The sequence below is a fragment of the Orcinus orca genome, chromosome 8 (assembly GCF_937001465.1).
Source record: "Orcinus orca chromosome 8, mOrcOrc1.1, whole genome shotgun sequence".
Classification (NCBI taxonomy): Eukaryota; Metazoa; Chordata; class Mammalia; order Artiodactyla; family Delphinidae; genus Orcinus; species Orcinus orca.
This window is the reverse complement of record NC_064566.1, coordinates 19,493,388-19,520,082: the sequence shown is the minus strand read 5'-3', so window position 1 is coordinate 19,520,082 and position 26,695 is coordinate 19,493,388. Positions and strand designations below refer to the sequence as shown.

Genomic DNA, 26,695 nt, shown 5'->3' with positions numbered 1-26,695 from the left:
AGTATTTTAAAAAATGTGCATTGGTATTTATAGCTCTACAATATGTTTGTAACAACATAAACTGGAAGCAACACAAAAGTTCATTAGTAAGGGAATGAATAAATAGAATATTCACATATAGATATAATACATCAGGGTAAAGGAGTGAACTACCACTAGATGCAACAATACAGATAACTCTAAGAAACATATTTAGTGAAAAAAAGAAAGTACAAGACCATTTTAAAATTCAAACATAAGCAAAATTAAGCAATTTTTTTAACATGCATAAAGTGGTGTGATGGTAAATTGGCTCTTCAGAAAACAAAAAGTCATGATTTTTAGTTTATACTGATTTTTGTGGTGTAAATACTGCCATCATGGCTGATTTTCTAACTAGCAACATTGCAGATCTGAAAGTGAAATTGGGAAAACGTGCAAATAATAGGCTCTTTGGCGCCAATACTCAGTGGTCCCCGCATATCACTGCATTCACAGGTGATATAGCAATTAAATATTTCTAGAAAGCAAAATGCAAACCTTTAAAAAGTGTTCATTTTTTCAAAAAGTTAAAAAAATGATTTTCAGACACATATACAATGAAAACATGAGAAAGATTTTATTCAGTTCATTAATGAAGGAGGGAACTGATCAGATGGTAAACCTGGTTCAAACAAGAATTAGAAGAAAAATGATTATAAGTCCACTGTAAAAGGCATTCTAAAATAGTCCACTTAGTTAGCAACAAAAATGATTAATGACCTACAGGACAGTACATAACTTTTGGAGTTATTTTTCTACTAGACGGAAATTATTTGCAATTCTATTGGATAAGATCTACAAGTTTAACAGGTAATTTATGAGTGTGTGAGCCTTTATTTAATAGCAACATCAACCACAGTTACATTTTTCTAGAGCGTTAAGTCATTTGTTGCAGAAGTTTCAATATAAATTTGAAAGAATATACTTTCCACATTTCTGCTTTATTTCCAAGTTGTAAATAATTGTTCTTAATGACCCTGCCAATTTGATAATATATAGTCTCCAAAGGTTATTCTTGATCACAAAAGTGATAGTCCCTCCTAGAGAAAGGGAAATAAAAACAAAAATAAACAAATGGGACCTAATGAAACTTAAAAGCTTTTGCACAGCAAAGGAAACCATAAACAAGACCAAAAGACAACCCTCAGAATGGGAGAAAATATTTGCAAATGAAGCAACTGACAAAGGATTAATCTCCAAAATTTACAAGCAGCTCATGCAGCTCAATATCAAAAAAACAAGGAACCCAATCCAAAAATGGGCAGAAGACCTAAATAGACATTTCTCCAAAGAAGATATACAGACTGCCAACAAACACATGAAAGGATGCCCAACATCACTAATCATTAGAGAAATGCAAATCAAAACTACAATAAGGTATCACCTCACACCAGTCAGAATGGCCATCATCAAAAAATCTACAAACAATAAATGCTGGAGAGGGTGTGGAGAAAAGGGGACCCTCTTGCACTGTTGGTGGGAATGTAAATTGATACAGCCACTATGGAGAACAGTATGGAGGTTCCTTAAAAAACTAAAAATAGAACTACCATACGACTCAGCAATCCCACTACTGGGCATATACCTTGAGAAAACCATAATTCAAAAAGTGTCATGTACCAAAATGTTCATTGCAGCTCTATTTACAATAGCCAGGACATGGAAGCAACCTAAGTGTCCATCAACAGATGAATGGATAAAGAAGATGTGGCACATATATACAATTGAATATTACTCAGTCATAAAAAGAAACAAAATTGAGTTATTTGTAGTGAGGTGGATGGGCCTAGAGTCTGTCATACAGAGTGAAGTAAGTCAGAAAGAGAAAAACAAATACCATATGCTAACACATATACATGGAATCTAAGAAAAAAAAAAGGTCATGAAGAACCTAGGGGAAAGACGGAAATAAAGACACAGACCTACTAGAGAATGGACTTGAGGATATGGGGAGGGGGAAGGGTAAGCTGTGACAAAGTGAGAGAGTGGCATGGACATATATACACTATCAAACGTAAAGTAGATAGCTAGTGGGAAGCAGCCGCATAGCACAGGGAGATCAGCTCAGTGCTTTGTGACCACCTAGAGAGGTGGGATAGGGAGGGTGGGAGGGAGGGAGATGCAAGAGGGAAGAGATATGGGAAAATATATATATGTATAACTGATTCACTTCGTTATAAAGCAGAAACTAACACACCATTGTAAAGCAATTATACTCCAATAAAGATGTTAAAAAAAAAAAAAGATAGTCCCAATAGGCTTTGGCTTAATTATTTACATAGGGCTACAAGAAGTGTTAATTAACCATATAAACCTCTTTGAGTATACAGTATTGAGCACATTCTGAAGCAAGAGAATTAACTTCTGTCTCAAAATTTCATCAAGGAATCTCAAATTGTATAATGTGAAAACCTTTATTATTATCTCTTTCATCTTGAGGCTAACCAAGAAGAAAAATTCTCTCCACTATATTTCTCCTATAGTGCTTTTTTTTTTTTTTTTTCGGTACACGGGCCTCTCACTGTTGTGGCCTCTGCCATTGCAGAGCACAGGCTCCGGACGCGCAGGCTCAGCGGCCATGCCGCTCCCCGGCACGTGGGATCTTCGCGGACCGGGGCACGAACCCGCGTCTCCTGCATCGGCAGGCAGACCCCCAACCACTGCGCCACCAGGGAAGCGCTCCTACAGTGCTTTTTGACTTCAGTTATTTTCTCTCTCCTCTATTTCAACTGAAAGTATCAAACTAGTCTGATTCAACCAAGGGTTCTTCTTACTAATACGAACTTTCAATCTTATATAAGAAGGTTTCTGAGCTAGCAGTTTCTGACTCTCTTTCTTTCTCGAAAGACTAATATCATCAGTACTCAAACTGTGGACTCAAGAACTCTCTACAACTCCTAAAAATATCTGAAAAACTTAAAGTGTTTTCGGTGGGTTTATCTCTAAACGTTTACTGTATTATCCATTTTAAATATTTTTTACTAATTTATTTAAAAATAACAATAATAAATCCATAACATATTAATGTCTAAACACGATTTATTTATTAAACTGTATTTTCCAAAATAAAATTGTGAGAAGAATGGGATTATTTTATACTTTAATATCTCCTTAATAAAATAGATCTCCTTAATAAAATATATATCAGCATTCAATCTGTCAAGTTTATGTAGAACATCTATCCTCACTAGATATGTAGTTAGAAAAACAAAGAGTATTTTGAATAGCTTTTTTAGATCATTGTAGATATTTTCTTTTGATACTACTTCAAAAACATGATATGTTATTTCTAAAGGTTATTTGCAATGTGGAATTTGATATCATATCAGTAAATTTGTCATACTGTTTCTTTAAAATCCATTGATGTATTCTGTCTTTTGAATGGATCTTTTCTCTGTCCTTCCTTTTATAAGATCTTCCATTGGTCATTTGGAAAATATTAGTTCACTGGATTATACAGATCTTCCAAATGTAAACACAACTGATCATATGATATCAGAAATTGTATTAGTTAATATCACCAGTGATCTCATCAGAAAAATCTCTTACTACTAGCAAGTTCTTAAGATCATGGTGACAGATACAAGTTTTCCAAAATTATAATTTTTGTTTGAAAGCTCAAAAATTTTTAATAACAAGTGCTGTCAGTTTTTCCTTGACTTAATAGATGTACGTATTCACTTTTAAGAAAATATGTGCTAAATATCCAAATCTGAATAAATATGTCTATTTATCATTCTGTCAAGTAAAAATGGACAATGATGGGGTTATGGAGATAGCAGTAGGTACAGCTAGTAAGAGGATAGTAATATTACTGAGAATATACTGAGTCAATGTCTGAATATGCATGTATTTACATACAAAAGCTACTACCTTCAAAATTCTAGCAATCATAAAAACATTTTCCATTAGCTGTCTGAAAAATATTCTCATCAAATATCATGCAACATCTAGACAGATCCACTATATTCCCATAAAAAGTGAGAATAAAAAAGCATATAATGTCTTAATATTATTATGAAAATAGTTTTGACCTCATAGACAGCACACTTTTGAGAAATACTGAGCATGATTAAAGTATTAGAAATTTAGTTTATCTCCTGGAAATGTTGGAATATTTAATTTATATACATTTATTTATGAACCAATTAAAATATTCTTATTTTAAGAAGTATTTTAATCTAATTTATTAATACTTTTAAACATAGAAAAAATGTTTCACATTCATACAAGGAGATATAAAGACCCTTTCTATTTACAGATGACAGACCTACAGAAAGCTTAGAGATTACCCTAGTCAAAATAAACACAGAAGCATAAAAAAATCACAGTTTCATATCTCAAAGAGCCGTTCTCCTTTCCAGTGGGCAGTAAATCTCACAAATAGACTAAAATGAAATAGTCTAAAAAAACTTGATCCTTTGTCATCCCTTATCCAACAAAGAATAGATCCCATCATCCACCTGACTGATATCATCAAATGGTCACATAAACCAGGATACAATCTTTGCTGCTTTCATAATAGAATAAATTATCAACTGTGTACAAATCAGCTTGACACATACCTGCAGTGCTCTCTTTGTTATACAGGTGAGACAACGTAGTATATCCCAGGATGAGATACAGATTAATAAGTCCCTGGGCCTTTTTATGGAAAAGGCATGGACATGACCATGAGTTAGGCAAGATACAAACAAAATAACACACTCAATAAGAAAAAAAAGAAACCAAAAAAATCAAGATTACAAGAAAGAACACAAACTTAGAGAAATAGAGTCAGTGAAAGTAAGGTCCTAGTGTTACCTGAGAATCATTTCAGGGGCTATGAAAAGATTTGCCTGAGTCCATGAAGTGTGCTTTTCAGACAAGACGATTTAATTGTCTCTGGCAGGTGAGTCCTTTGAACTTTTGGTGCGTTCTCCAAAACTGTCAAAATACAATTTATAAACACTTTAAAATGTGATTATATGTCAGACTTAGGCAGCTTACTAATTAATAAGCATGTTCAAATGATATTTTTAGGAACAGAGTATTTATAATCCACTTGGGAAGATAGTACAAAATATGTGTACTAAATCAAACTGGTTAATAGCTTAGGGCAATAAAATTGTAATCTTTAGAGTTCTATTTTCTACCAGAAAGTTATTATTTTGACTAGACAGGTATACAAGTTAACATGTTACTTCTGTAGTCTAAGCCCTTAACAGCAAATAGTCAAATCAAATAAAGTAAACTCTCCTAAAAAATTAAGTGATTATTGGGTGCTTTAAACAATTAGTAAGGTATTTAAAGGTCATGCTCTTCACATTGTCCTTACTCCCAAAATTTAAATAATTTATCATGCTTTATAATTTGCATATATTTGCAATAAATAGTATATTATACATTTTTGTCTCTAAAATATTATTTACATACCCATTTAAACTGGAATATGGAAAATACCTTTCTAACCTTTTGGGTCCAGGCTAGTGAAAGTTTAAATGACAATGTATCCAGCCTTTGTTTCCTTCACATTTCACAGAACCAATTCAAGTATAGTTCTCAGCGTGGAGCTAGTTGAAATACTGAGTTCAGACCAACTAACCCTGGAATTCAATAACAAAAGAAAAGATACAACTTAAAAGCCTTTGGCAAAAAACAGAAGAACAATTATCTTGTAACTATTGGGTATCAAATGAGAGAACTTAAAAACAAGAATGATAAAAATGTGCTTATAGCTTTCTATCGTCTTTTTGAAGTCACTTATGGAAGTTCAGAAATCATCAGCCCCATAGTTTTAAGCCCTCATAACCCAAGATGCAATTGTATTAATAATTAAAGCTTCTGACAGCTATAGAAAGTAATATACAACCCTACTTGCTTGACTGAGTGGTAAATGATTTATTATAAATGATGAGTATTCTATTTTTCTTTCCTGATTGGCTTAAGTCCAGGAAATGAAAATGTTAGTTATTGACATGTGAAGAAATGAAATCAGTATGCTGAAGTGATTCCATTCCAGTACTATAAATATAACTAGTGTTGCTTTAATGTGTTTTAAAGCTAAGACAAAAGCCACCTCTGACAGTTCCATTTATTATCTTAACATGGAATATTCTGCAATCGAATTTATAGTGCCCTGCCACTAATAATAACCAATGAGACATTTGACTAGTAGTTCCTCAAATAAAATCTTGAGTATAATCTTCAAACTTAAAGTCTGCAGATTCCTCAAATTCTGCCCTTTCCTCAAGTTCTGTATTTCATCTTATGCTAAGATCGAAGGCAGAAAATTGTCTCTAAATTTCTCTGCAGCTGTGAAATTTTATTCTAGAGACAGAACACCAAGGGAAAACCACCCTTCCTTTCACAGTGTTATCCCTAAATTGGCTTCAATTCAACTTAAATAAAAACATTGTATATATGAAACATTATAGATTACTTGGGGGAAAACTAAAGGAAAATATGTCTGAATACTAAGGGAAAAAAATCTTTCAAAAAAACCCAAAACTTTTAGAAGAGACTACTCACATACTCAGCTCACATACAAACTAGCATGCCTGACCTGAAGTATGTCCTCTTCTATGTTTGAGAAAGAGGACTTGATTGAAATTAAAAAACAAACAAACAAAGAAAAAAACACCTTTCTTTTCTCAGGGTATGGCTTGGCTCTATAACTTCTATCAACCTCTCTGCATCCTTCATTCCATCACCCACATCAGCAGGGTAAACTAGGACACAATTACATTTTCATGGCCAAGAATAGCCAAGGTATTTTTCAAGAAGAACAAAGTGAGCCAGTACAAGATATTGATTTCTATTATAGAATTATAATTTTCAAAAGAGTGTGGTAATTTAACAAGAATACACAAATTGACCAATGGAACACAATAAAGATGCATACGTACATGGTAAACTAATTCATGAACAGGTGACACCACAGTACAATGGAGAAAGGGTAGAATTTTAAATAAAGGGTGCTACTATTTACAATAGCCAGGTCATGGAAGCAACCTAAATGCCCATCGACAGACAAATGGATAAAGAAGATGTGGTACATATATACAATGGACTATTACTCAGCCATAAAAAGGAACAAAATTGGTTCATTTGTAGAGACATGGATGGATCTAGAGACTGTCATACAGAGTGAAGTAAGTCAGAAAGAGAAAAACAAATATCATATATTAACACACACATGTGGCACCTAGAAAAATGGTACAGATGAACCAGTTGGCAGGGCAGAAATAGAGACACAGATGTAGAGAATAAATGTATGGACACTAAGGGGGGAAAGTGGCGTGGGGGAGGTGTGTGTGATGAATTGGGAGATTGGGATTGACATATATACACTAATATGTATAAAATAGATAACAAATAAGAACCTGCTTTATAAATAAATTAATTAATTAATTAAATAAAATTCAAACAAATAAAATGAAGGGTGCTAGGTAAGTTGATTCCATACAGGAAATAAAGGAACTTTGTTCTTCTTATGACAACAAAAATTCAATGCCAGATATGCTGCTGACATTGTTATGGAAGGTAAATTAATACAGACTTTTGAAGAAAACATAGAGAATGCCTCCTGAACTTGGATTAGGCGTAGCCATCTCATGCTCAATTTTTAAAAATACTTTTAAAAAAGGAAATAAAAGATAAATAGCAATGTATGAAGAATATTAAGGACATTTTTCCATCAATAGATGGGTCATAAGAATGAAGAGGCAATACATAGAATGGAATAAGATATTTGTAGCACATATATTTGATAAATATCTAGTTACTCAAAAAATAGCAAAAGAAAATTTTACAAGTTGATTAAAATCATAGAAAAAAGCAAACTTGAAGAGTTACTTTATGAAAAAGGATGTGCATAAATGGCCAAAAAGCAAATGAAAAGTGTCCCACTTCATTTGTTATCAGGGAAATGTAAATTTAAACTACAATAAAATTTCACTGAATACCCAAGGGACATTCTAAAACGTAAAAGGGATCATAGCAACAGGTATCAAGGAATTGGAGTAATAGGGAATCTCATTATACACTGCTGGTGGGTATATAAGTTGTTAGCAAACTCTTTAGAAAATTACTTGGTAGTACAAAACTACACTGAACATAATCTATTACCCACCGACTCCATTTCTGGGCGTGTAACTAACAGAAATGTGCACACCAAAAGACATATATTAGTGTGTTTATAGCAGCACTATTCATAAGTTACCCTAAAATTGAAACAACGCAAATCCCAATCAAGAGTTGAATGAATAAAATACGATATGGTCAAACAATGGAATGCTCTACAGAAATGAGAATGAATGATTTACACCTACTTGCAACAACATGGATGAATCTCAGATATATTATTTTGAGCCAAAGAAGCCAGATACCAAAAGTATATGATTCTATTGATGTACAGTTTAAAACAGGCAAAATGAATCTATAATATTAAAAATCAGAATAGTGATTACCCTGGGGGAGAAATGAATAGATGATTACATGTTAGATTTTTCTAGGATGCTGCTAGGATGTTCTGTTCCTACAAGCCAGTGCTGGTTACAGGTGTAGTTAAATTTATAAATTAATCCCCCCATTTCTGATTTGTGTATTTTTCTGCATATATATTATACTTCCACAAAAATGTCAAAAAAGGAGAAAAAATATCTTTAACGTTTTTTCAAAATCTTTCACCAATGCATTTCCCCAAATTGCAACGCTCAATCTAGGAATAATATCATTTAAAAAAATTTTATTAATTTTATTTTTTGCTGTGTTGGGTCTTTGTTGCTGTGTGCGGGCTTTCTCTAGTTGCGGCGAGCAGGGGCTACTCTTTGTTGCGGTGCGTAGGCTTCTCATTGCGGTGGCTTCTCGTTGCAGAGCACAGGCTCTAGGCGCTCAGGCTTCAGTAGTTGTGGCTCGCGGGCTCTAGAATGCAAGCTCAGTAGTTGTGGTGCACGGGCTTAGTTGCTCTGCAGCATGTGGTATCTTCCGGACCAGGGCTAGAACCCATGTCCCCTGCATTGGTAGGCAGATTCTTAACCACTGTGCCACCAGGGAAGCCCTACCATTTTTAATATGGTGTGTTAAAGGGGCAAAGTAATTTCAGCAAAAGAGTTGATTCAGACTAGGCTATGCCACACACACACACACACACACACACACACACACACACACACACACACACACACACACACACACACACACACACACACACACACCAGAGACGCACACTCACATATATCTTCTAAGGAAATAAAATTATTCTCAGATTCAATAAGGTCTAAATCCGTATTAATAAAGAATGATTGTTTTCCTAAAGCAATAATTGGTAGAAATATGACATGCCAGAAATGAAAAAAACTCCTTTATATTATTATGAGAAGCAATTTCAACCTTATTTATAGCTATATCTGGTTTTTCCAAACTCTATCCAGAGACATAATTGTTCATTAAAAATTGTCCTGTTATTGTGATTTCTCCCCCAAAACACCATTTATTTATCTTCATTCAGACTATACAAGAAACCTGCTAAAGAAGCTAAAGAGTTTTCAGTGTTTTACTAACTCAAGATGGAAATGATTGGGCAGTGTGACACACACTGCTCCCAAGTAAGTGCTGGCATTTATGACTAACTTCCCCGTAGCACCTCTCATCCAATTTAAGAGGAGTTAAATCTCCTATGTTCTCCGAGCCAGGAGAAACCTACAAATGTTGTTGAATATTTTTGGCATGTAAGAATTAAATGTTATCTTAAAGAGAGCATTACAAACTAATGGAAAAATATTTTTTTTAAAATACAGTTTTTAGAAAAGTGGTTGGAAAAAATTAAGTTTGGATCTTTACATCATAGAACAACTAAACTATATGCCGCCCAATAAATTTAGAAGTTATGTGTAAAAATGAACAGTCTTAAAACACCAAAAACAGTACGAACAAAATGTAAAATGATGATGTTCTAAGGGAAAATAATCAGAGGTGAATAAGGTGACATATTAAGTACACATTTTATAGATATTTTAAACCCTGAATAGTCACAGATAACATTAAAAGATTAAAAAATAAACTTGTAAATTTTGTAATAAGTATGATCGAAGTTAATTTTTAATATGTAAAAATGTCATAAATCTAAATTTATTAACATATACAGCAATAAAAATAGAAATAGATGTGAAAGAATGGGTACAATTTTTTAAAGAAGTGTTTTACTTTAATATTGATATAATTACTTAATTTAAAATAACTAAATTCTATTTGCTGCCAAAATTTTTTTTAGGACTAGTACTTTGTGAGAGAGGGTATGGTGTGATCAGAAATTATTACTGCTGATGAAAGATAAAATTGTGGTGCAGGTCTGGAAATGATTTTGGAAGTCTATATAGAGAGGACAAAAGTATTTTTCTATCCTTTGGGCCAGAATTAAATTCCTCAAAACTTCATTCATAGGTGTGGCAATTTAGGTGAGAATATGTATTATAGAATTGTTTACAGGGGAAAAAAAGAACTAACCTACAAATTAATAAATGAGATTGTTCAGTAATTTATGTTACTCATATGTTATAGAATGTTATTCATCAAATATTTTATACTTTTGAAGAATATTTAATATAGCCTAATGCTATGCTAAAAGCAAGTATTGAGTTAAAAAATATACAATAATGTATTTGCAGGATAGTAGTTTAATGCCAATTTTATAAATATATATCTATTTCTACCTTCATTATTTTTTATCCATCTATTTATTAATCATCTGAGTAGTGAAAAACTTTTCAGCATAACAAAATATTAAACTTTGGATATTGGAATTATCAATAATTTAATCTCCTTTTTATATTCTTATATTGTCCAACATTTCTCAGGGAACACTTCTAAAATCACAATAAACTGTTGAAAATAAATGGCCTCATTCCTCTTAAGTTTTTTCACCTTTGCTTTTCTTATCTTACTGTAGTTGTACAATGTACATGTACAATGTATATTTGTACAATGTAGCCAGTTGTACAATGTACATGTACAATGCATATTTGTACAATGTAGCCAGCACAGAATAGCACATCATGTATAAAAGGAAATTATTTTGTTATTCATTAATTCACCCACTAGATCATATTGGACTACTCCTCCTTATATTCCACAAATAATCATGTATTTAAACTACTAAAATTTCATCAAAAGTCTTTACTATTTCCAACCTCTCTGCAACTGATAAATCAGTTTCTCAAAGAATATAGTTTTTCTGCTGATTTCTGTTTCCAAGATCTTAAAACTTAACAATTAGAGCTAAATTACATATAACCACACAAATCTGCATCTTCTCAAAAGTAGTTGAGGTAAACAAATTAAATAGTTCTTAGTAATTGAATATAACCTATCAAAATTATGGCAGACAATGAAACTTTTTTACATATTTCCAATCTAGAAATTTATTTTAAGTGGCATCTGATTTCCTTTCCTTTCCTTTCCTTTCTCCAAGTCAAAAATGAAGTCTACTTTACTGTAATATAACCGGTAATCTGAAATAAATGCCATACTTTTTTCATAAGTCAAAACCTGTGTACATTACCTTCATGAACTTCAGACTCATCAACATCAGCATCAGAAAGGAATACAGGATTCCAAATTAGTATTTCAATATCTCTTTGTTAATGTGAAAATCATTTACTGAAGCCTAGCCAATCAAAACAAAAAGAAATTGGATGTACACCAGGATTGAGGATTTCTGCCAATGTTTCCTTTATGTAAATAGCACCAGAAAAAGAAACAGACAAAAATATCTCCAGAATCTGCTTAGACTTTCAAATCAAGGGTCACCTGGAAATGTTTTCTCACATAGATGATTGCCAAAATTTGTATACTTATTAGAGAACTTTTCAAACAACTAGATTTCTTATTGCATATGAACTCAGAGGGCCTCTGTGGGTTTTGCAGTGGTACTGAGCTGGACTCACATCTCTGAGTTGCCATATTCCACCTATATGACCCTAAGCCTACAATGTCCTCTCTGTCAAGAATGACCTTCCTCTTCCTTTCTGCTTAGAGAATCATCTCATTTTTCAAAACTCGGAAAAAAAGAAAAGATAGCATACTTCCAGGAACTTTTGGTGTCATTGAAGGCAGAATCTCTCTACATTGAAAATTAGAAATAACTATGAACAAGCAAATGGTAAACTGATCCATACGGGATGAAACTACATAAAGTTGAGTTTGGAGATATTAAGAAAGTTACTATACAAATGAAAAATGAATTTTAATATTTAGTTTTGGCATAAGATAAAATAGCTAGCATTTTATTTTTATATACAAAAATAAAAATAAAGTTATGGCAAAATTAAAATTCCAAAGTAATCAAATACTGCCTTTTACATATGTCTTTTGCAAATGGTAGGCACACAGCAGGAAAAAACAGCACTGAGTGAATGGAAACATGTAATATGATAAAAGAAAAAATGAGAGGATATGAGAAATGATGTAAGAAATTACAATTAATCATGGTTTCACCAGCCTCAGAGAGACGATTTTGAAATGCAGGCTTTCACTTGACAGTAGCCCTTTTCCTCTCTGAGGGCGGGCCTACAGAAACCCACTGAAGTTTAAGACATCATCTGAGGGTGAGAAGGACCTTTTATTCCTTATTATTATTTTACCTTCACTTCTCACCACCCTCACATATGTACCAGCAGGAGGAGGAGGATACTCTGCGAGGTTTCCAGCAGCCATGTGTACTTTGTGGCAGATACAGAGGGATTATCAAAGGACACTTGCTAAATTCACATAGTATTATGTATTATGAAAACCACAATAGAATAATGATAATTATAATTGATTTAATTTTTTATTTAATTTTGCTAAGATTCCTTTTTGTGGCCACATTTAAAACAAAGATGTGTTCATAGGTGACACATGATAGAAAATGTGCTTTATTTAAAACTGAGCCGGATAAGCACACTGGGTTTGCATTTATCACCTAAAATGGCACCCCAACGTGGTAAGATGTAAACACAGATTTCAATTCACTGGGCTCCTTAAATATGCATAAAATGTGAACTGCTCTGTATAGGTACACTTCCTTACTGAAAAGAATCACATTTCGTGGTAAACTAGGAAGTCAAAATGCAATGATTAAAAGTTTATATAATTAAGACAGAAAAAAGATGAAGACGATGGGGACAAGGGATATTTCTTATTTATCTCATTCGAAGCAGCAAGCAAAGAATCAGGAAAAATGTGGCACTAAATAAATCCGTCATGGCTTTAATCATTTAACAAATATTACATTTCTACTATGGCAGTCTTCTAAATGTGGGGGAGGGAGGGAATGGGATATAAAGGTAAGGGAATCATATTCTAGTGATAAGGATAGTGTTTGTTGAATGAATGACTATACCTACCTGGGTAAATTCAACTAAAGAAGGGGAGAAAGTTCAGATAGGCATAAAGATTTGGAAAGAATCTTTTTATTGTATGCATATTATCTATACTTTAGATTTATAGAACATTTATTTTATCAAAATTTTATATTTACAGATTATTATTTTACCTCACAACAACACTCCAAGAAGGTATTAACATAACCAGTTCATTGATGAGTAAGGCTCAAAGTAGTGAATTGTATTGCTTAAATTCCCATAACTATTAGGGGTCAAGTAGAATCTTGAACCCAGGTTCTGGTGGTTTCTTTGTTTTACTTTATGGAAGAGAGTGCATCTTCTCTACTACAGGCACACCTGAGAGACATTGTGAGTTCAATTCCAGATCACATCAATAAATTAAATCACAATAAAGTGAGTCACACAAATTTTTTTTGGCTTCGCAGTACATAAAAAGTTTGTTTACACTATACTCTAGCCTATTAAGTGTTCAATAGCATTATGTCTAAAAAAACAATGTACATACCCTAATTAAAAAAATAGTTTAGGGCTTCCCTGGTGGCGCAGTGGTTGAGAGTCCGCCTGCCGATGCAGGGGACACGGACTCGTGCCCCGGTCTGGGAGGATCCCACATGCCGCGGAGCGGCTGCGCCCGTGAGCCATGGCCGCTGAGCCTGCGCGTCCGGAGCCTGTGCTCCGCAACGGGAGAGGCCACAGCAGTGAGGGGCCCGCGTACTGCAAAAAAAAAACAAAAAACAAAAAACAAAAACCTTTATTGCTAAAATATGCTAACCATCCTCCGAGCCTTTAGCGAAGTCCTAATCTTTTGCTGATGGAGGTTCTTGTCTTAACATTGATGGCTGCTGACAGATTAGGTGGTGGTTGCTGAAGCTGGGGTATCTGTGGCAATTTCTTTAAATAAGACAACAATGACGTTTGCCCCATTGATGGACTCTTCCTTTTATGAAAGATTCCTCTGTAGCTCACAGTGCTGTTTGATAACATTTTACACCCAGCTGAATTTCTTTCAAAATCAGAGTCAATCCTCTTAAATCTTGCTGCTGCTTTATCAAATAAGTTAACATCATATTCTAAATCCTTTCTTGTCATTTAAGCAATCTTCAAGCATCTCCACCAGAAGTAGCTTCCATCCCAAGAAAACACTTTCTTTCTCATCTATGAGAAGCAATTCCTCATCTGTTCAATTTTTAACATGAAATTGCAGGTATTCAGTCACATCTTCAGGCTCCACTTCTAATTCTAGTTCTTTCCACCACATCTACAGTTACTTTCTCCACTGAAAACTTGAATCCCTTAAAGTCATCCATGAGGATTGCAATCAACCTCTTCCAAACTCCTGCTAATATTGATATTTTAGCCTCTTCCCAGGAATCATAAATATTCATAATGGCATCTGGAATGATGAATCCTTTCCATAAGGTTTTCAATTTACTTTGCCAAGGGCCATCAGAAGAATTGCCATTTATAGGTTATAGCCTTGTGAAATGTATTTCTTAAATAAGACCTGAAAGTCAAAATTACTCCTTGTCCCATGGGCTGCAGAATGGATGTTGTGTTAACAGGCATGACAGCAGCATTAATCTCCTTGTACATATCCATCAAAGATCTTGGGTGACCAGGTGCATTGTCAGTGAGAAGTCATATTTAGAAAGGAATCTTTTCTGAGCAGTAGGTCTGCTCAGTGGGCTTAAATGATGTTGTGAACAGATGTACCATCATCTAGACTTTGTTGTTCCATTTCTAAAGCACAGGCAGAATAGATTTAGCACCATTTTTAAGGGCCCTGGGATTTGGGGGATGGTAAATGAGACCTGGCTTTGGCTTTAAGTCACCAGATGCATTAGCCCTTAGACAGGCTGAGAGTCAGCCTGTCTGTCCTTTAAAACTTTGAAGCCAGGCATTGACTTCTCCTCTCTACCTATGAAAGTCCTAGATGGCATCTTCTTCCAACATAAGGTTGTTTCATCTACATTGAAAATCTGTTGTTTAGTATATCCACCTACATTAATTATCTGAGCTAGATCTTCTGGATAACTTGCTGCAGTTCTACGTGAACACTCATGGTTTCACCTTACACTTTTATGTTACAGAGATGGCTTCTTTCCTTAACCCTCATGAACCAACCTCTGCTGGCTTCAAATCTTTTTTCTGCAGCTTCCTTACCTCTCTCAGTCTTAACAGAATTGAAATGAGTTAGCACCTTGTTTTGGATTAGGCTTTGGCTCTAGGGAATATTGTGTATGATTTGGTGTATCCAAACCACTAATACTTTCTCCATAACTAGAAATAAGTCTGTTTTGTTTTCTTAACATTTGTGTGTTCACTGGAGCAGCACTTATAATTTCCTTCAAGAACTTTTCCTTCACATTCACGACCTGGCTAACTGGTGCAAGAGGCCCAGACTTTGGCCTATGTCAGCTTTCAACATGCCTTCCTGTTAATAGTAACATCAATGATCACGGATCACAGTTCACCATAACAAATATAATGAAAAAGTTTGAAATATTGTGAGAATCACCAAAATATAACACAGAGATTTGAAGTGAGCAAATACTTCTAGAAAATATGGCACTGATAGTCTAGCTTGAAGAAATGTTGCCACAAATCTTCAATTTTTAAACAACGTTCTATCTGTGAAGTGCAATAAAGCAAAGCACAATAAGATGAGGTATGCTCTTACCTTCATGGAACCTGTCAGGGTTGTATTCCCATTAAGTCTCTTCCTGTGAAAACTAATCCAGTGAAAAGAATATTGTACCTGCATTTGAAAAATCTCAGGCTCTATCTGGTATTGCTGTGGACAAGCAGCTTGCCTGTGGTCATGCGTGCTCATGTACAGTTTCTTCATTTCTGAGGAGACTTCTACAAAGCTTCTATCCCACTACAATCAATGGTCCGTTGTCTAGTGTAGATTTTATTCCAGTTTTTCTTGTTGTCTGTTTATTAGTGCTCCTTGCGGTATTCTGCTTGTCACCCACTTTTCCCAAAGTCTTGAAGAGGAGTTCCTTAGGATCAAGGCCTTGTCTGGAACTCCTGGTCTCACTGTTTCCTCGATAGGACTCAAAATTCTTCCAACTAGTGCCATTGGAGAGGTTACTATAGGGCAAGTCACACTTTATTTACTGTTCTCTATCTTTATTTTCCATGACACTATTATATAAAACATACAGGTGTATAAGACTTAATTAAAGCCTTGAGAAAATGAAATGTAATTACAGTGTAGGAGGAGAAAACTCAGATATATGTGCCACATAATAATTTTCTTACAGAATAAGGGTACTTATTCAAGAGGTTAAGCTTTAAGGAGGCAGGCAGGGAAGAAGGTCCCTTTATAGAGAAAGACTATTTTCATCCTAATTTCTTTCATTCAGATTTTTTTCTCTCTTCAAAAATTGATCTAACCTCTGCTATTTTGCTAACCCCCTCTACCTACAAAATTTCATCTGATGCCAAGCTCCATATTCCTCCTTTTTTTAATCAGGAGAGATTAACACACTATGGGTGTGTCAGGACAGCTTCAGTAGGATAATCAGGGCTTTCTATTTGAGAGAAACGTATATTAATTACATTCTGAGAAGTACAGGAAATATCTATTCTTCCCTGACCGGATGACGAGAAATGATATAATTCATCTCTGCATATAGTAAATTTAGATTTAGGACTCTTTGACTTCACCCCCTTATGCAGTATTATTTGTAATCTTAATACCACACGGTCATCACCAACTTGTACTTTCCATGGAAATGTGCTTTTTTAGTTGATCTTAGAGTCCACAGGGCCAATTTTATAACTTTCAAACAGGATGCAAGTCCCTTCTCCTTCTGGTCTTCCTTTGGGAATTTCCAAGACAGATACTTTGTCAAAGTACTTACTTCTCTGCTGTCCTAACACTCCATTAACTGCTTTTCACCTTTATCAACAGTTGTTTTGGTCATTAGCATTTGAATTGCAACAAGTTCATGCCAGTACTCATCATCACCTAAACTCTTGTTCAATTTTTCCTAAAAATCATTGTCTGCACTTCTCCTGATTGTCTGTTGCAAGTTCTCAAGCAGCTCAGTTGGTGGTACTCAGTCTACCCACAGTGCACTTCAAGGCATGTATTGTACTCTTCCAGCATCAAGTATTTACAGAGGGTGACTACCTGACTCCTGTTCTCCAGTGTTCCTTTTTTTTCCCCAGGTAGTATGGCAATTTCTCCCTTATTTTCAGTTGTACCCACAACATAGTGGTATAGGTCCAAATATCAATACATTTGGAACTTCCACACTTAGCTCCTTGGTGGCAGGAAACCCCAGCATATTCATTTGGATTGCTGTTAATAAAGGGATTTTCTTTTTACCTTTGATCATCCCAACCTCTGCTTTGAACTTAAGGGATGGGAAATGAGTCAGATAATGCTCAGGATATCTTTATTTTGTGCCAGGGATCACTATTCTCTTATTATACTGTTGTGAAAATGTAAACCAAAATATATGAATTAATCAAAAAGATGGGTGGGATGGACTGAAGGCCACCAGATGTAAACCAAAGGAAATGTCTTTAGTTTGACTTGTTTTCAATTGATTAAAAGTCTTAAATTGAGTAAGGCTCTAGATTAACTGTGTTTTTTTGTTTTGTTTTGTTTGTTTGTTTATACTGCAGATTCTTTTTTTTTTTTTTTTTTTTTTTTGCGGTATGCGGGACTCTCACTGTTGTGGCCTCTCCCGTTGCAGAACACAGGCTCTGGACGCGCAGGCTCAGGGGCCATGGCTCACGGGCCCAGCCACTCTGCGGCATAAGGGATCTTCCCAGACCGGGACACGAACCCGCGTCCCCTGCATTGGCAGGCAGATTCTCAACCACTGTGCCACCAGGGAAGCCCTGCAGATTCTTATTAGTCATCAGTTTTATACACATCAGTGTATACATATCAATCCCAATTGCCCAATTCAGAACACCACCATCCCCACCCCACCGTGGTTTTCCCCACTTGGTGTCCATACATTTGTTCTCTACATCTCTGTCTCAACTTCTGCCCTGCAAACCGGTTCATATGTACCATTTTTCTAGGTTCCACATATATGCGTTAATATACAATATTTGTTTTTCTCTTTCTGACTTACTTCACTCTGTATGACAGTCTCTAGATCCATCCACGTCTCAACAAATGACTCAATTTCATTCCTTTTTAAGGCTGAGTAATATTCCATTGTATATATGTACCACATCTTCTTTATCCATTCATCTGTTGATGGGCATTTAGGTTGCTTCCATGACCTGGCTATTGTAAATAGTGTTGCAATGAACATTGGAGTGCATGTGTCTTATTGAATTATGGTTTTCTGTGGGTATATGCCCAGTAGTGGGATTGCTAGATCATATGGTAATTCTATTTTTAGTTTTTTAAGGAACCTCCATACTGTTCTCCATAGTGGCTGTATCAATTTACATTCCCACCAACAGTGCAAGAGGGTCCCCTTTTCTCCACACCCTCTCCAGCATTTGTTGTTTGTAGATTTTCTGATGATGCCCATTCTAACCAGTGTGAGGTGATACTTCATTGTAGTTTTGATTTGCATTTCTCTAATAATTAGTGATGTTGAGCAGCTTTTCATGTGCTTCCTGGTCATCTGTATGTCTTCTTTGGAGAAATATCTATTTAGGTCTTCTGCCTATTTTTGCATTGGGTCGTTTGTTTCTTTAATATTGAGCTGCATGAGCTGTTTATATTTTGGAGATTAATCCTTTGTCCATTGATTCATTTGCAAATATTTTCTCCCATTCTGAGGGTTGTCTTTTCATCTTGTTTATACTTTCCTTTGCTGTGCAAAAGCTTTTAAGTTTCATTAGGTCCCATTTGTTTATTGTTGTTATTTCCATTACTCTAGGAGGTGGATCAGGAAAGATCTTGCTGTGATTTATGTCAAAGAGTGTTCTTCCTATGTTTTCCTCTAAGAGTTTTATGATGTCTGGTCTTACATTTAGGTCTCGAATCCATTTTGAGTTTATTTTTGTGTATGGTGTTAGGGAGTGTTCTAATTTTATTCTTTTACATGTAGCTGTCCAGTTTTGCCAGCACCACTTATTGAAGAGACTGTCTTTTCTCCATTGTATATCTTTGCCTCCTTTGTCACAGATTAGTTGACCATAGGTGTGTGGGTTTATCTCTGGGCTTTTTATCTTATTCCATTGATCTATGTTTCTGTTTTTGTGCCAGTACCATATTGTCTTGATTACTATAACTTTGTAGTATAGTCTGAAGTCAGGGAGTCTGACTCCTCCAGCTCCGTTTTTTTCCCTCAAGACTGCTTTGGCTATTCGGGGTCTTTTGTGTCTCCATAAAATTTTAAGATGATTTGTTCTTGTTCTGTAAATAATGCCATTGGTAATTTGATAGGGATTGCATTGAATCTGTAGATTGCTATGGGTAGTATAGTCATTTTCACAATGTTGATTCTTCCAATCCAAGAACATGGTATACCTCTCCATCTGTTGGTATCATCTTTAATTTCTTTCATCAGTGTCTTGTAGTTTTCTGCATACAGGTCTTTGGTCTCCCTAGGTAGGTTTATTCCTAGGTATTTTATTTTTTTAATCTAGAAGAGGTGCCAATTTTTGTTCAGTAAAACAGATAACCACAAGGTTATCTTTTTTAAAAAATCTTTATTTTATATTAGAGTATAGTTGATTTACAATGTTGTATTAGTTTTGGGTGTACGGCAAAGTGATTCAGTTACACATATACATATAGCTATTCTTTTTCAAATTCTTTTCCCATTAAGTTATTACAGAATATTGAGTAGAGTTCCCTGTGATATATAGTAGGTCCTTGTTGATTATCTATTTTCTATATAGCAGTGTGTACACAGTTATATTTTATTGCTCTGTGAGATATTAACAAGTTTTGTATGTAACTAGGCAATCTTATTCTAACATTACTCTTAAATTTACTACCAATACCCTAGTTTCTTAAGTGTTGTGTGGACAAGTTTTAACATCTTCCCAGTTTCCTCATTAATTAATGAGTTAAATAAAATCTATGACAAAAGTTGTTTCTTGGGCTTCCCTGGTGGCACAGTGGTTGAGAGTCCACCTGCCAATGCAGGGGACACGGGTTCATGCCCCGGTCCGGGAAGATTCCACATGCCACGGAGCAGCTGGGCCCGTGAGCCATGGCTGCTGAGCCTGCGCGTCCGGAGCCTGTGCTCCGCAATGGGAGAGGCTACAACACTGAGAATCCCGCGTACCGCAAAAAAATAAATAAATAAATAAATAAATAAATACGTTGTTTTTCAATGAGCCTGAAAGTCATGATTTTACCTTTTAAAAAATTTAACTTTAAACATTCTGCTCCCACCAGTGGATTTCCATTTAGGATATTCTGGTTCATCCTTGTGTGACTTCACTTGACTCTGCCATTCGGATTTCCAGTAGTACTGATGCAACGGATGATTCTACATTTAATAGGTCTTACAAATTCCCTGTTTTTAAAAAAATTTTTAATTATGTATTTATTTTTTGCTGCATTGGGTCCTTGTCGCTGCACAAGGGCTTTCTCTAGTTGAGGAGAGTAGGGGCCACTCTTCATTGTGGTGCACGGGTTTCTCATTGTGGTGGCTTCTCTTGTTGCAGAGCACGGGCTCTTGTTCACGGGCTTCAGTAGTTTTGGTGTGTGGGCTCAGTAGTTGTGGCTCCTGGGCTCTAGAGTGCAGGCTCAGTAATTGTGGTGCACAAGCTTAGCTGCTCTGCAGCATGTGGGATCTTCCCAGACCAGTGATTGAACCTGTGACCCCTGCATTGGCAGGTGGATTCTTAACCACTGCGCTACCAGGAAAGTCCACAAATTTCCTTTTAATTCACCTTTTAGAGTCATTCAACTGATGCTATTACACTTCCCAGGCCTCTGACCCACCAATTTTGATTTTTAATCAGATGAAAAAATTCAATTAAAAATAGCTTCTGATTTAAACCTTCATGAAAATATACATAAAAGATAATTTAATTTTGTGAAGTTCATAGGCCTTTTTATAATAGAAGTCCAATCACATATTTGGAATACAAAGTTAGTCTCGTCAGCTCAAAGATTTTAAGAGAAAAGTTTACTGATCTGGATTATTGACCCAAAGTTTCCAAATTAATGAAGATTACTCTATGGAACTTTAAGTTTGGAGCCAAGAGCCAGGAGAAGCAGCCATTTGAACAGATTTGTACTGGAGATACAGTGTATTTAAACTTTCATTTTAGAATCTTTGATTACACAGTCACTGGGTGTTATGTATATATATCAGCATTCAGTGCAAGTTTTTATATCAGGAAAACCAAAATAAGTACACAGCAGAAACTAATTTATTCTGATTATCATTACACTTGAAATTCTAAAGCTCCTGCTCCAATAACATATGGATCCTTGTTACTGTAATTTTGTCATGTTTAAGAGAGAAAATTTCATGTAATGGGCTGAATCTCATCCATAATACCATGAATCTCTGATGTCTGAAAGTAGAAAAGTAAATGATGTGATGACATTGAGGCCTGGATAGGTCTCTCAAGAAACTCGTCCAGCAGACCACTCCTCTACCTGCAAGAAGCCTTCTCACTTCCCAGTCCTGTATCACCACTACTACCCCAGGGTTCCAGGAGACACAGTAGAGGATGCCTGCCTGAGAGCATTCTAGAAGCTGTATGAAATCCCATATTTTCATAGTTATTTCTCTTTTTTGTTCCCTTTCTGGTAAATACGGTGGATTTACCTTTATAATAGTGATATAAAGCTTCCTCTTTAAATAAAGTTAAATTAAAAATGAATTCTTACAAGAGAACTGTTGAGTAAATTATAGTTCTATTGGCATATGGCTAGAACAAAGCTTGAAACTCAAATAAGTGCACAAAAGTAATCTTGTGCCTTTGTGAAAATCAAAGAAGATTGATACTTAGGGAATCTAAAATAGGGATAACACTTCCTTATATTTAAGATTTTTTTTTTCCAGTAAATCTCATGGGGAGGTTAGTAAACAGTATAGTCAATGGAAAATATACTCAGGCTTTTTGGTTAGGCAAACCACAGCTTAAACGCCACCACTGTTTAAGGAGACCTTGGACTCAGGGTCCTCATTTATAAAATAGGAATCTTATCTCATGAGGCTGGTGTATGGATTCAATGACATTGCACACATAAAGTGAATGGTACGTAGATCCTACTCATTCATTACCTTTGACTCCTTCTTGAATAATGATATTTGCTGTTTCTGTTTCTTAATGGCTTATGAACTGGAAGTAGGTCATTTTACATTGCATTATTTTTTTGTAATGTGTCAACAAAATAAGGAAAAGTCAGATATTAAAGCCCCATATTACCATGGCACAGGGAAATAAAAGTCTATGTCAATGGCAAAAAAGAAAATGAAAAAAGAACAAAAGAAAGAGAAAGAAAGAAAGAAAACTGTATATCATCCACTGAAATGCCAGATGGACACACCTGATGGCAGCAAGTAAGCAGTAATGGCAGAGAAGTGTACCCTGTGACAGATTTAAACCCAGGCATATCTTTTCTTGGTTCCATGAGTGAATCCCAAATGACAATAGTACTAAGATATTTGTGACTTTTTTTTCTTTACTTCCTACTGTTTTTATCATTTTGTTTTTGTTTCTAGTTTGTACACAGACAACAAGTTATTCTACTATGGTAATAATAAAAATCAAATATTTGATTTTATGGTCTAAATATTTGATAATCTCCATCAAAAAGATTATAGAGATCTATTCTATGTTGTTTGAGCTAGGAAGGAATATATGGTTTGTTAGTCTATTTATTTGTTAGTTTTTTAAAATTGCTTTTTAGCCTGTTGATTTATTTGTGACTGTATATCAATTAAGAATTGCATATGCACTGAGAAGGAAAACAGCTCTTTGAAACCTGAAAAGATGATTTTTCATTTTGTGTTTACTTTTGACTCAGGGTTTAGTTTGTAGAATTGAAACATAATTTGTCTATGTGTCTGTAACTGAAGAAAGCTTTAACCTTTCATTTTGAGTGTGAAATATTTTCCTAATTCCAGAGGGTACAAAGTAGATTATAACATTTCTTAAATAGATTATCTTCCAATTGTTTTAGTTATATGTATGCACATATAAAAATTAGAATATTTTTAAATTTCACAGTAAATAAGTAAAATGAATCAATGATCCTTTAAAAGTACTAAGACATATGTTTATTATAGACACTGCTATCATAGAAACATTTAAAGAGTCCAAGATCATATAAGCAATGTGAATTTTTAAAATTATATTACTTAAATAATTTTATGTTTAAAAATAAATGATAACTATATGTTTGTTACTTGTTTCAATATGGCATAAAATATAAACCTTTTCTAAGATTATAAAAATATTATCTATTTTATAAGATTTATAAGAGCTTTATTTTTTATAAAATTTGGATTTGTTTTCTCATAAAGAGATAAATTAGTCTGAAATTTCTAAACTTCTCATACTGGTTTACTAACATTAAATCTATATAATGTTTAAGCTCATAAAAATGTAAGTGTGAGGGGCTTCCCTGGTGGCACAGTGGTTAAGAATCTGCCTGCCAATGCAGGGGATATGGGTTCCAGCCCTGGTCCAGGAAGATCCCACATGCTGTGGAGCAACTAAGCCCATGCACCACAGCTACTGAGCCTGTGCTCTAGAGCCCGCTAGCCACAACTACTAAGCCCACGTGCCACAACTACTGGAGCCCATGCTCCACCACAGGAGAAGCCACCACAATGAGAAGCCCATGCACCGCAACGAGGAGTAGCCCCTGCTTGCAGCAACTAGAGAAAGCCCACAGGCAGGAACAAAGACCCAACGCAGCCAAAAATAAACAAATTTTGAAAAAAGAGAACAAATGTGAAAATGATTTTTAAAAATGTAAGTGTGGGTTTAATTAAGTTGAATCATAATTCTGACAAGATTTTTTGTAAAAAGTATAAATATGTTTTATAGTACATCATACTGAACAAAATTTATTAGATCTTTAGATAACCAAAATCCTTCAACTAATACTAAACTGAGTTAGTGAATAATCTTTAAATTCTTAGATAATTTCTTAGACTGAATAGTGAACAACTGGTTACATAGCATAATTTTAATTTTATATTATTTACTTCTTATTTGCATGTGGTATGGAGTGGTTTTATCTTTGGTTCATAGTAATGAACCTGTTCTTTCTTGCCACTTTAATAAGGCAGAAAATGGATGTTTGTAGCTATACTTATGTTATATGTATTTATGAGCTGTGATAATTTGCTAAAATTGTGCTTAGATATAATAAAGTTTCAGTACCATTTTTCAGTTTCCTCTTTCAATAGAAGATGGTAATTTTGGTTAAAAATTATAACTAATATTGGTTATTGAGACTATACTAGGAGTAATAATCATTGAGAAAATCACTGTGTATGTAAAATTGAGGCATTTGCTTTCAAAGAAAAAAGGAGAGTAATTTTGTCTTAAAGTACAGGTTTGATCCAAAATAAGAAAAAACACAGAAAAGGAAAAAAAACTTTGCTGTGTACAGCAAGTAGTAGAAGGTATGAGGGAAGTTAATTTTGTTTGCCTTGGTTTATAATACCTGGGCTTGAAAGGCTCTATGAAGAGTTTTAAATTTTGGCAAAGTTAAGTCAGTTTCAATGGACTTACTCACCAGATAATTTTAAGAGGTTTGGGGAGACTCATGAAAACTTTGCTGTCAAACATGCATTGATGCAAAATTAAAATTTGGCTTTTTTCTCTGTCAAATTGAAAACTAAATCTTAGAAACTCTTAATGGATAATAGAATATCATTCTTTATCTTCTACATAAACTTCCCACGTAGCAGAGATGCCATATCTTATCAGAATAATATTCTCTGCTTAGGTTTGACGTTATATGCAACTGGTTAATTTAAAATAAAAAAGGAAAATATTTATTCACTTATGGAAAAAGGAAAGTTTCTTACAAAACTGTTATAATCTTTTATGTTTATTTAAAGCATTTTATCCCTTTAAGTAGATAGCCAAATACTGTTTCTCCACATCAATGGTCCTATCTTGAGTCATCAAATCTGCTGTAATTTTTTGGTTTGCCTCAAATATCAGATCCCAAATTTAGAAAAAAATAAAACAATATATTTAGGGGGTCTTTATAGGTCTTCTAGACAAGTACAAAGATCTGTTGCTTTACCTTATTAAAAAAAGATGATAGTAACAATTAGGGTTGTTTGCTGTGTTCCATATTTCATAATTAGCTTAACATTATTGTAAAATCTGTGTGGGAAGAATCATCAAAACAGCAGAAACCCACAACCTTTTCTTTATTAAAGATTATATAGGTCAAATATTATTATAATCAGTATTTCAGAAATTATGCAGCACTCAAGTAATTTGCCAGAAGACTTGCTATAAACTATAGGTTGGACTTTGTGATACTGATTTAAAAAGGCAGTCAGAATGCCTACTGAAAGGACTTCACCAGACACTCTAAATTATTGTTGCTTCAAGGAACAGATAATTAGAAGTATCTTCCAAGCTGACAACGCTTAGGAAACATTTGTACAATATAGGTGGTCTGAGTCAGTAATTCTAGAACTCTTTTCTATCTGGAAGCAGACCTACTTTATGAAAGCAGACCACTTACTCAAGATGCATAGTTAAAAAAATTACAAATTACATAATGAAATGATGAAGGAAATTCAATTGTGGTGATATTTTGGAAATATTGTTGGTATCATTTTATTGTCCTAATTTTATGTATATATCAGTTTTATAGACTGAATATTTGTTCCCACCCTGCTGCCCCCAATTCATATGTTAAATCCTAATGACCAATGTGATGTATTTGGAGGTGGGCCTTTGGGAGGTGATTTGAGTCATGACTGTGAGCTGTCATGAATGGATTCATGCCCTTATAAAAGAGACTCCAGAGAGCTCCCTTGTCTTTTCCACCATGTGAGGAGACTGCAAGACAGCTGTCTGTGAACCAGGAAGCAGGTTCTCACCAGACACTGAATCTACTGGCACCTTGATCTTGGACTTCTCAGTCTACAGAACTGTGAGAAATAAATTTCTGTTGTTTATAAGCCACGTAGTTTATGGTATTTTGTTATAGCAGCCCAAATGGACTAAGAAAATGAGGAAACCCTTTTAACTCTTAATATAGTAGGTTATGCTTTTCCAAACTGAAATTAGCCATTTTAAATAAAATTTGTTCTCAATAACTCTTCAGAATTGAGAGAGAAATACTTTGCTGAATCACCTTACATTTTCCAAGCAATCGCTTTATTTACATAGGCTCAATGAAAATCCATCCTCCT

General features: G+C 34.6%; 1 pseudogene; it reads left to right on the top strand.

The window, feature by feature from the left end:
• Window positions 1–359: 359 nt before the first annotated feature.
• On the top strand, window positions 360–21,857 carry LOC101286156 (AP-5 complex subunit mu-1-like; annotated as a pseudogene).
• The last annotated feature ends 4,838 nt before the right edge of the window (window positions 21,858–26,695 follow it).